The sequence below is a fragment of the Schistocerca americana genome, chromosome 5, assembly GCF_021461395.2.
Source record: "Schistocerca americana isolate TAMUIC-IGC-003095 chromosome 5, iqSchAmer2.1, whole genome shotgun sequence".
Classification (NCBI taxonomy): Eukaryota; Metazoa; Arthropoda; class Insecta; order Orthoptera; family Acrididae; genus Schistocerca; species Schistocerca americana.
In genome coordinates, this window is record NC_060123.1 from 647,994,415 (window position 1) to 648,006,785 (window position 12,371).

The 12,371-nt window shown below is 40.5% G+C and overlaps 1 protein-coding gene across 3 annotated transcripts in view; it reads left to right on the forward strand.

The window, feature by feature from the left end:
- LOC124615803 (inactive dipeptidyl peptidase 10) overlaps window positions 1–12,371 on the forward strand; it is a 1,404,300-nt gene that overhangs the window by 609,936 nt on the left and 781,993 nt on the right. For 2 of the 3 annotated variants that reach the window (XM_047143937.1, XM_047143938.1), the window contains exon 3: window positions 231–295. The gene's annotated coding sequence lies outside the window, so the exon portion shown is untranslated. The remainder of the gene's footprint in view (window positions 1–230; window positions 296–12,371) is intronic. The other variant, XM_047143936.1, reaches the window with a different exon arrangement.

The window sequence follows — 12,371 nt, forward strand, 5'->3', positions numbered from 1 at the left end:
TTCGCACTCTGGTTACAAAATACAGTGCATCAGTCTATACCGAGCTTACTACAGTTGTGAATCTCTGTACACCATAGCATTGATAAGATTTATTTTGCGCAGACTGGCTCTTTGATATTTACTTTAGCTATTCGCTTTGTGTATCTAGTGGTACTACTGCTGACTTACAAGAAGTTTTTGCTACAGCAGACAAGGCCACAAACTAAAACTGTGTTCTTGGTGTGTTTCAGAGAGACGCGCGGTAGAGGCTGGCTCTGTGGACATGGGTGGACAGCCTGTGTGAGCGAGACAAGACGTGAGTACCCTGGGTTATTTGTCCCACACTACTGCGTGTTGGGATGTATGTACGCGCGTGTATGTGTGTGTGTATGTGTGTGTGTGTGTGTGTGTGTGTGTGTCTGTGTGTCTGTGTCTGATTACGGGCGCGCGAGAATGACTGGGCGTTTGAGCGCTTAAGGATTTTTGAGGAAACGCGTCCGTCGTCAGTGATATGATGTATGAAGTTTAATATCGCAGTAGGCGCACATTGTGTTTTGAAGGCAATCGGGATGTTGTTGAATATTTCCGCATGCTGGTATTCATCCTCAGTTTTTAATCAAGTGTTTTACGTTTTTGCTATGGGTGTTTCTTTTATAACTTGTCAAGTACCTTCTCTCTGATGTTCCTAAAGATTTTTTCATTTTCTGTTTTGTGATTTCGAATGATGCGGCCCGCACAGAATACCGTCTCCGTGCAGGTGACAAAACTTGTCAGCTTCTATGGCAGAATAGTTTTGTAATACCTTGTGGTGTGGATATAACAAGACGCTATGGACGAGCATGCGGCAGTGCATCTACAATAGTTGGAGCGCGCCCAAGAGTTCAGTCATCAATATGCAAACTTCATCCCGAGTCACTGTACCCTGTGCAAATGTTTCTCTCGATCTCGGCGGATTATGCGCTATTACAGCAGTTCTATTCTGTGCGACTTTTTTTGTGACCTTAGAAAATTTATACGTGTTTTATTCAGCTTCTACCTACAGATGGTCGATCCTTCTGGAAAACGGTGGAGTTAAAATAAAGAGACTTTCGATGTACGATGGTGTGCTTACAACGCTGTTAAACATGTATTTCAGTGCATTCCAAAGACTATCGATGCCACTGAGAGACTCTCTGGTTCTTCTGAAATTATAGAAGTCAGAGGAGCTGCTAGAACTCTGTTGTCTGGATTCTATAATTCATCGTTTTTGTTTTTATTGAATATTTCTCAGTAGAAGTCGAGCATGCTCATAAATGCTCAAAAGTATTTACAGAATCTTGGAGTCAGATTCAAATCGTGTATTACTGAGATGAGAAGTCCAAAATCTTTTTGAAGGCCAACAGAAATTATCTTGTTGGCGAAGCACTTCGTTTTACGAGTGATACACGTGACGAGATGGGGATTCCTGTGGGAAAATTAGAACTATCAGGAATCAGAAGTGGTACCTGTAGAGACGGCTGCGTACGACAGGCTGACTGTGCACCAGATACTGAGTACGTTGATGTTAGGGAAGATCGACACGATTCTACAAAAAAAAGGAGACATGTTGCAAAATCATGTAAGATACTGTATATCAGACCGTTTTGCTGTTCAACCCAACCTGATAAACATTTCCGAATCGGAGCTTCCTACGACTGAAAAAATTTAGTTGACAGTTGGATTAGATTTCTGAAGATGTGATCCTTGCAGAAATTCCACGCCTAAGAATATTTCTACAAACTACCAAAGTTCCAAAGAAAGAATATCTTGATTGGTTAAATTTCAGATTCTTAGAGTTCTCTTCTGATTACGAAATTTTCGAAATTTGTTCCCAAACTCATTTTGGGGATTCAGATTTTTCTTAACTTCGTGTGTTTGGGTACCAACATGTGAGAGGAGTGTCTCAAAACTGAAACTGATTAAAGCAGTATCTTAAATTGACCACGAGGCAAGAATGATTCTCTGTTTTGGCAGTTACATCACTCGATAATAGTGGGGGTAAAAGTATCGATTTTGACGAGACAGTTTCAAAATTTGCTGCAGAAAATATTAGAAGAAAGAGAGGTAGTAAACTACATGCTATAATCACGTATTACTAAGAAGAACTGTGGTTATTTGTTCTGCTTCGTTAATAATCGAACTGTGTTAATTATAAAAATACGTTTAACTTATTTGCTTCTATTTATAAAATTTGTTTACAAAATAGTCAAACTATACTTCCTTAACTACTTGTATCAAAAAATTGCTTTACCAAAAAAAAAAATTATTTGATTGGTGTTTGTGTGTGTGTGGGGGGGGGGGGGGGCGAGCTTGTGTGTGTCTGTGTGTAGGAGGGAGTGGCAGTGGCAAGTTCAAACTCCGTTCCAGATGCCAAACTGCGAGTACATAGCTACGTCACTGTTTGGAAATGAAATCAACCCCCGAGATAACCCCTCTTGTAGCATTTCGCTCGAAGCGTTTTGTTAATCGAAGAAGTCTTTCACATTAGAAACATAACCATAACCAAATACCAATTCGTGCGCTTTATTGATAGAGATGCCTCAAATTAGTCTGATACGAGTAACTAGAAATCAGCCGTCTGGACCACCACGTAGACAAGACTGAACACACAACTTCTGTCAGGTGTCATCGTCTCTACATTCACTATGTAAATACATGTAAAAAAGCATTTCTTCTTGAGCTTCAAAAGAAATCAAATTCTTGTTTATAGTGGTGCTGTTGTTCAAGGACTTTTGTAAGTGGCTGGGGATAGAGGATGCTTGCAATGTTAACTACGTACATGAATGTGGCCTGTTGATGTGAGATGTTTACAAAATTGCCCTCCAAAATAATGATCAAGAAATTCGTTGTGTATAACATTAAAAAAGAATCACAATCAACTCAGTTTATTACATTAAAATGCACGATAAGTTGTTTGACAAATATTGGCAATCATAAACAAATGCCTTGGTAAATCTGGACAGGGGATCTGAAATATGCCGCAAATGAATACGTATTTGTGGAGGTCGTACTGTGATTGCCAAATGGTTAGTTTCTGCGCTGCAGAATGGTATGTGTTTGCATCTACGGATGGTATTTAAGGGATATTGAACATTATCTGCGAGCAAATCTTCGCAATGAAACACGAAACTACTGAATCTCGGTAGAAATAACTGCACTTTCCCTACGGTTCATCTCGCTGTCGCAGCTATATTTCACGACGTTAATCTGCAGGTGGAGGCTGGAGTGGCTCCAAAACTCAGTCACTGATCTCGTACTATCAACTGGCACTGTCAGTTCAGATAGGCCAGAAAAGTACCTTAGGGGCCTACCCATCAAGTCAAGTGTGCTAGAATGCTAGAAGAGGTGCCCGAAGGCAAGGGGGGAAGGGGGGGGGGGTTGAAGAGTTTCTGGATGTAGAGTAATTTTGTTCCGTCTGCTTCCTAGTACGGCTCTTTATAAATAAAGATATATAGATATTTTTCCAGAAAAACAGTATTATAAGTAAGCGTCATATCTTCGCTTGATATTTTTAAAAATATCAACAATCATAAGTTCCTACAAGGCACGCTCGCGTCTTTGCATTTTTCCTATGTCACTCTGATTGGCTGAATGGTAAATATTCCAAGCGCTGACCTGTGGAAGCTGACTTAAAACATGCCGACCTCCTCCTCTTACTTTCATTTCACGCGGTTAACCAGAAACAAGCTTCGTAACACTTGGTGCTGAAAAACTCTGTGATATTATCTTTCGTTCTCCGCGTATGACCGATTAGGCTGTGCCTCTGTAAGCACAGCCGTATCTCTTTCTCTTACGTACAAAGTATTTATGTTACTCAATCGTAGCGATTTTCGCGTTGCGATAGACATTTTGCCTTGCAGGACCTGAGATCGACGATGGTGTCCCGCACTCTTCAAAGGCACCCTCGCTTGCCTGTTTCCCACTCCGCTTTCAGATGTTACCTGTAGCGGTCTCTGTATGCCGACGAAGTCTGGCTTCCTATCGTTCTGTTCACAATAACGTGCTGCCGAGACTCTGCTAAAAATGGCATGCACTGTCCTTCCACACACAACTCACTGAAAACAGATTCCATTGTGCCGGCATAGCCTGGCGATACAATGTATGTTGTGACTTTTAGCTTACAGCGCCCAGAACTACCACTGGATGCACAACCAGTGTGACCGACCCGGGGGGGTTCCTTTCCTGTGAGTTTGTGGGCTTTCTGCGGATTCGGCGGAGGGCAGTTTCCCTCGAAGGCTTTTATGACCACTTGCTCGTTTACAGTTCACAAGCAGAGGTCCCCAGCGGTGAGATCTACTTTTTGAAACTGTCTGTACGGTGATCTCAGGTATCACACACTGCAGCCGTTCACCCTGTTGTGCCAACTTTCGTGAGTAACTGAGATAAAAAAATTGAAATTTTATGTGACTCTTAATAGCGTTAAAAAATTTGCTTCACACAGTCTGCCTGCATGGTATAATGGATAGGATAACAGCTGCACCTACGGGAGGTTGTGTGTTCTATCCTCGCCACGTGTGCTGATTTTTTTAAAAATCTTTTTCAAAATTACTTTGATCATTGTCGATTGATTTAAATGTAATTTTATACTTCTGTTCCTTTGTCACATAATTTTAATCGTAATATCAGCTTCTTCATTTGCTTTCATTTTTCTTCTTGTCATTCTCCACTTGAAATCTTTGTTCGTGTGTTTTTAATTAATTAATTTTATGTTTTAACTTCTATTTAATTTCTTTTGTTTCATCGCCTTTTTTCGTCCACATTATTGCGTTCATTATACGTGGTTCTCATTTTGCTTGAATCTAGTTTTATGTATAGCCCCGTCTTTCATTTCAATGTTCATCTGTGTAATATTGTTCGTAGTGCAATAGGTATTGAGGTTATGTTTTAGATGTTTGTTTGACGATTACTGTGTAAAGAATTTACACATCTGGTAAAAAACACATTTTTCATACCATTGCATCAATATAAATTTTTGTCTTTTGTCTTTAGTTTTTTTAAGTAATGGATCGAAATTTCTAAATTATCTAAATATTTGAATATTAAAATAGACAAATATAATTAAATTAATATTCACAAAAATTTCGATTGGAAAAAGAACGATACAAAGCCAACATGAAACAAATGGAAAGTTCACGCGATGATCAAAATGAAATGGCAAAGGAACAGAAATAAAAAACATTAATTAAACCAGTGAATTAAATAAAAGTAATGATCGAAGTAATGTCGATAGAGATTTTTAAAAATGCAGCATATGCGACGAAACTGGAACTCACGACCTCCTGCATGTGAAGTTGATGTCCTTTCCACTATACCACACAAGCAGAATAAAAGGTAATGCTTCGCTTAACGCTATTAAGTGTAACACAAAATTCCGAGTTTTTTTTACGATTACTTGCGGAGGTAGGCCCACCAGGGCGAACGGCTGAAGTGTGTGGTGGCTGGGATCTTAATCTACATCACAATGTGGATTGTTTCAAAAAGTCAGTTCCAAATGGTTTCATGGAGGCTACTTATTTAGGTGAACATGATCACTTCCAGGAACTTGGAAAAAACAGTCACGTAACACTTTCATTTGAGAGCTCACGCCAGATAGGTTTGTCAGTGAACGATTTTGTGCAATACGTTTGTGACTTTCATCTTGTCTGATATATTACTTCAGTCTACGTAACATTACCATGACTACTCGCAGATAATGAAGGGACTCTCGAAAACTCTGCTCTATTAACTGCTTAATCATTGCACAGCACCTTATTTGCATTCGACTGTGACATCACTATCTCAACAGCGTAGCAGAAACTCATTCTCAACAAAGAAAAATATTCTCTCTTACCAGTGCTTAAAACACTTGTAATCTATAAAACATTTTTGTATCAGGAACCTGATTTTCGGGCAATATCCTACACAATCTCAGAGAATTTACATTCCTTTCCATCTTCTATCATAATAGCTCGCAGAAACTGCACTCATTTATAACTGCTAACACTATAGCTACCCATTCCACGTACGTACTTAACAGTTACTGTCCCCGCCGTTTCAATATTCTCCTCTGTCACGATCCCACTTGTGTCTTCTGATATAAAGCATGGCTTCAAAAGTACTAAACTAATAATTATTTTTATTATTCTCAATGTCTATTATTATTATCATTATTATTATTATTATTATTAATTACAGTTATTATCGGTGTTGTTATTATTCTCTCAACCATTATTGGCTCTTCGATGCATGATCAGTATTAACAGACTGCGATCTGATATATTTCAGGAACCTCCACTCAAGGAACTCAAAGCTTTACCAGTGTACTGTGAAACACTATTTACGTAAACTATCAGAAGATTACGTAACTAACAAAACGCAGTAGGTATTCATTTGACTCAGAGTTACCTAGTTAGAAATATCTTTGCTCCAAAGCGGTAAAATGTTAACGATCCTCTCACTACGTAAAAAAAGGCTAAATAACTAAATGCACGACATCACGAAACGATGAGCGCACCTCTTGATATTGTCTAGAAAGGGCACATCAGCAGAGATGTTATAGCTTTCGATGCACAAAAAGAAGAAATTTTGTCGCTAGTGTTCATTTCTACTTGACAATTGTAAAGGACAGATATTAAACATTAAGCCATTGTAGAACTATGATTGGCCAAGAGTAAATCCTTGATTACTATTTTCGAAAGAATCATTTTCTGAAAAATACCGCCAGACAGAGCGAATGTCTCGTTGGTTACATCCAGTGACCACAGTTTCTTCCAAATAATGCGTTGTAATTACGGGGTATTTTCTCTGCAGTGCGACGAACTTTCCGTGATCAGAGGCAAGGCAGAAATTATTGTCTTGGTACAAAAAATTTGTGTGTGAAAGTAAGGGAAGTAATGCCTAAAAATAAACAGAACTATGTCGACAGTTTTTGCCTTGCTTCCAGTTCCCCAGTAGTAGTGCACTGCTCTTGACCAGTACGGTGTGACGTCGGTTCACAGCGGTGACCTGCACAATCCTCTAGAAAGTAGTTTTTTCTACTGGCTTTGATTTCTGCAACTATAGAATGGTTTCATGACAAACTCCCTAGTTTGCTTAGATTCAGTATGTACGTAATTAATGGTGATCCGTGTGTGACGCTCCGTTTGTGCTTAGAGACTTAATTTTTCTATATAATACTATATGGTAGAAAAATAAGTTCCTAGTCAGAATCTGAAGCTTTCTTATTTCTACCAAGTTGTTTTCTTTTAGTGTCCACTGTGACTGTACTATTTAATTTTAAAGGACGATTGTTAACATGATGATGTAAGAATAGAGCTACATATGGGGAGTGCTCCGGTTTCCGATTTAGATGGCCTGACTCAATCGGAATGTGCTCACAGGCCGTGTATGCTGATCATCTTGATCACTACTGTCACGCATTGTGGGTGGTACCAGGTACGTCAAGATGACAGTTTGCTGAACTTTCGCACTCACGGAAGTAAGACAGTAACGCAGCACAGGTCTCTGATTCAATTTATCATACACTGTATTCCTGTGATACTGCGAACCAGACGAGCTCCAAAGTAAGTAGTTACTGGAAATTCATTGTCCTGCTTGCCCATCACCGTCTGACCACTGAGACGGAAGAACCAATATTATGGCTTGAACATTTTGAGCAGTATGTGGTCGAAGGGTGTGTTTCATCCACCCTGCTATTCTTTAACTATGAACTGCTGTTGAGAGTACCCTCAGTGTCGCAGCACTACTGAAGCATGCACATGCACTTGTTGTCTAACTATGAATAAATCGTTCGAGAGGTGTCATACCTCGAACAGTACAGTCGATGAATCCCACTAAATCTCCCTGGAACACATTTTTTTGTGCGCTACTTCACGCTGTAACGTACCAATTTATCTCCACTCAGCGACATTTTTCTGTCCCTACTTCAAAGTCCAAAGTTCCCAAATAACTCTCTGTATTCCTAGAGTCGCAGAGGGGTGTTACGAGTTTTAAAAAATACCCTATGTAAGAGCACGCACGACTTGTGCTGCTTTGTTGTTAGTGGCGCTCTCACCGCTCTTTGTGTGCGCCTATCACTGTTAGTTGTGTGGGGCTACCCGCATATTACAACCCCCCTCCCCCCCCCCCCCCCCCCCCGACCGCGCTCGCCCTCTCCCACGTTTCTGGGCTGAGCCTTCAGCGACCGATGCGGGCAGTCAATAGCAGCGGCACTTTGCACGCTAAACAAGAACTTGCGAGCCAAACTGACCAACTGAGCGACTGTATGGTCGCCCTGACGGTGCCGTAGCATTCCTACTGTAAGACGCGGAACGTCACAGATGCGCGCGTCAAGGCGACAAGATGCCATTGGACGGACGGTCATCAACACGGCCACCGCACTGGATATCTACGTAGGTTTCTACCGGAAAGAAACATTGTTGGGTAGACATGACATATTTCAACGACAAGAGCGATTGTTGTTCTTAAGTTGAGCATAGGTGGTTCTAATGGAAGCGAGTGTAATGTGGTGTGCTATTTGTGTTTTGTAAAGATGAGAGGTGGGAGAGGCGGAAAATCGGTTGTTGCCACACAGCCAACTCTTCGCGAATAGTACCAAGGGGCTGCCAAGCTTGACGTCCCCATCCAAGGCACGGATCACCGTCAACAGCGATGCATGCTCATCTGTGAGTGAACATTTTCATACTACGTAATGTTCATATTATGTCTGTTGTAATATGAAATTGGCGACTCACATATGATGCCATCCCAGCAGTACGAAACACCTTACTCTCTTCGATATTCTGAAGCTGCGTTTCCTCGAAGCGCGTAAACAGAACTGAGTTGCTCAATATTAAGTGATTAATTTTTTTTCTCCAGCGACCATCGTAGCAGAGTTTTATACTGTGCGCCTTTATTTGCTTTCTTTGATATGGGGTCCTTGATAGCGGTTATTTTTGGTGACCTTTGGTGTTGTCTGCGATTGCGATTGCATCCGTCTACGTCACACTCATAACCCTGCAATCCTGCATACCCATAAAATAAATTGGGCAGTAGTTAGTTATTTTATTATTATTGGGCACAACGGATAATTTGGTTGACATTGATTTACTCTGCGATAAGCAAGTGGAGCAGGAGGGGGAATGTGACGTTAAGGAGTATACGTGATTTTCAAATTCACTGAGTTTGTTCTTAATCGTTCATGCTTTCTCAGTCTCAGAGTCTCAATTAGGCGCTATTCACGCCAACACTTCGGGGCTATCACAGGGGACGGATTAGGAAATGAAGTGGTGCAACATGAGTCCATTTAGAATAGAGCGAGGTTCCATAACCGCAATATGAAATTATTAAGCGTTCTAATACCATATGCACCTCTCTACATACCTCCCATACATTTACAGGATCAAAAGATACATTGTTGAACTGATGAACGACTGGAGTCTATAATCAAACTTTCCACAAACTGTCCCTTAATAAGAACTCTTTTTGGATGCATCTCTAAACAACTGAGGACACACGAACTATCACAGCCCAGCTTTACGAAATGGAAAGTTACGTGACTGTAGGAGCACAGAGCACTAAATCACTTAGGTATGAGCACGCTCATAGGCAGAACAATGTCTACACACCTTACTGTTATCCGAATGACCACAGGGCAACCGAGAGTGTCAGAGATCTGCACTCAGCCTGCGGAGGTATTTCCACAGTCAGCACATTAAAGGGATAAAACGTTTAAACCAGCAACTGAAAGAATATTTTCCACACAGATAGGTAGCCATTTTACTCAGAATACATGACTTAGAAGATGATTGGGCACGTGAACCTGAAATGGCCAAACTCTGAGGGCCCGGATTCACACTGTCTCTTACAAATTCAAACATATGAAAACTAAACAAAAATCTACATATATGCAAGTATTTACTCAACCCTATGTTCTTATGATCTTTAATTTGAGCAACACAATTTAACTCTACTAACATAGTGGTGAGTGTGAGGTGGGCTGAAGGACGAGATTTACACCATCTCCAATAAATTCAGAAATGAGATAACAGAAATTCATTTAACGTACGGGTATTCGTTCGACTCCATGCTTCATAATCTACTATTTGAGCAATGACATTTAACCAAAGGAACCCATGGTAATTGCTGTGTGTGAATGGGATACATTGTTACGTAAATCGTGATAAACCGGAGGAATGTGTTTCTGCATCTTCTGCAGATTTTCCCATTTCTCAATCTTTATTTCAAACTCATCTTGATGCAAAGGCTGCAGAAGAGGTATTGATGAGAGGTCAGTTTTGCGCCGCCTGATATCTGGTTCTATAAACGCAAGATCACAGTTTAGCGAATACTTGAACTTCAGTGTTAGAGGATTTTTTTGCTGATTCAGATCCACCTGTATTCCTACAATGTATTTTATTTCCTTCTGTGTATTTCACAAATTTGACCTTTGCTGTGACATATTTGGCTGTAATTGAAAGTAAGTTTTCTGTTTTCATAACCACTACAGAAAAATTAGTGCCAACTTCCTTCGTTGCTTCGGTCCTGACTTCGGAAACAAATACATGTTTGGAGTGTTTCTTTGTCTTTTCATTGAGACCAAAATTGCTATCATATTCCATACACATACGACCACGTGCAACGGTCTTGTGATCCACTGCGTCAATACGCTTGTTTTTCATCAAGACGTACAATCGGTATTTCAGAAGATGACTTATTTACACATGCATTAAATATTATTATAAATACCCTAAAACATACACATTATGCTGCTGCTGCACTTTCAAAGAAATTCACACCTAACGTTCATTAAACATAGCAACAATTATCCTTCTATTCGCCATTTCCCTTGTACTAGTTCTATTCCAAATGCAGCCCATACACTGGCTTACAACTCAGACTTTATCATCACACAGGGTTCGGCACTATGGAGATAATCTCTTGTAATTCCTTCACTCAGTGGAGATTCACATCTTACCTTATCGAATGTGCCTTTAGATCATTTTATTGCGAAATGTCACTGGTACCAATTGTACTCTCAGCCCCTCATACACAGATTGCAAACATAGTAATGTTTGTGTTTCACAACTGGATATCCACTCCTTCAATCTATCGTACAGCTTCTGCATTTGCCAGCAGGAAGTCCTTCTTATCACTATGGTAAGCTCGAACCTTGCGGTCACAGTCGTTGTGATGGATAGTCTGGTGTGGAACTCCGGAGTCACTGTCTGTATTAGACAGCTTTTTACATTTGTGGCCAGATCCTGTTCGGGGCAGTCCAGGTCTCGCAAGGTGGGTGGGATCCACTTGGGTAGAGATGAGAAGGGGTAACATAAAGGCATAACTCCTGGAGCAGTTTTTCAGCCAAATGTGGTATATATGACTCATGATGTGTATGAAAACTCTGTGCGAATATGGTACACCTACCACCCCTAGAGGTGTGATATGTGAAAATGATCTAGAACGACTTGTTGGTATTTATTTACCTGTATTTAGCTGACTTTCAATACTTTTAAAGTATGTAGGGAGTCCGCCTCTTATCTGTGTTGTGGAATGCATCATCCAGTTCGCGAGAAGTAGCCCTGCAGCGAGCCGTTAATTTTGTCAGCGTATTTCAGTTCCAGAGATAAAATGTTTGAAAAACGTATATGCGACATATACAGACGCAGACATACCACAGTCAAAACGCTAGTTGTTAACGTTTCAACAACATACCGTGAAAGGAACCCAGTTGCTTATTGCCTCATCAGTTCACGTCCTGCTGTGTGGTAACGAATCAAAGCGTTCGTGTCACCACAATCGACACAGCGCGGCAGCGCTCTAACAAGTATGACTGAAAAAGCCTTGCGCAGAGTCGCGAGTTGGGCGTTTCTTGGCGCTCGGTTCCTATTTGAGCCAGGAGCACGACGTGAAATTTTTATGGTTTAACCCGGACCTGCGGTCATTTATGTAGTCATTCGAACTTCTGTCTTACTGTAGCTATGTTACAGCATATTAAGCAAGGCTTGAAAGTCGAACCGGAGCTGACGTCCAGGCAAATCGTGCGATTCGATTAATTTCTTTTGCAAGAAATTTTAATTGGGCTGATATTAATGCGCAATTAATGGCACCATTTTCATATGCATCTTTCGGAATTTAAGTGCAAAAACAGTTACCCTTAAAAATCCAGGACAGGAGAGAGAGTGATGATTTAAATTTTGTCACCGGTGTATCGGACCCTTGTCTAGGATAAGTTTTAGTCGCTTGAATTTTTTTTACTTCGTTTGCATTTTAAGTGAGAAAAGGCACGTTTCTTACGGGAGGCTGTTTAAGTGCTGCACTTCTCTACTTTAAACTTGTAGAACCGGTTCAAGTTTTGCACAGACAGACGTACAAAGTCAAAACGAAAATTTTTCATCCAATAATCTTTATCTGTTGCC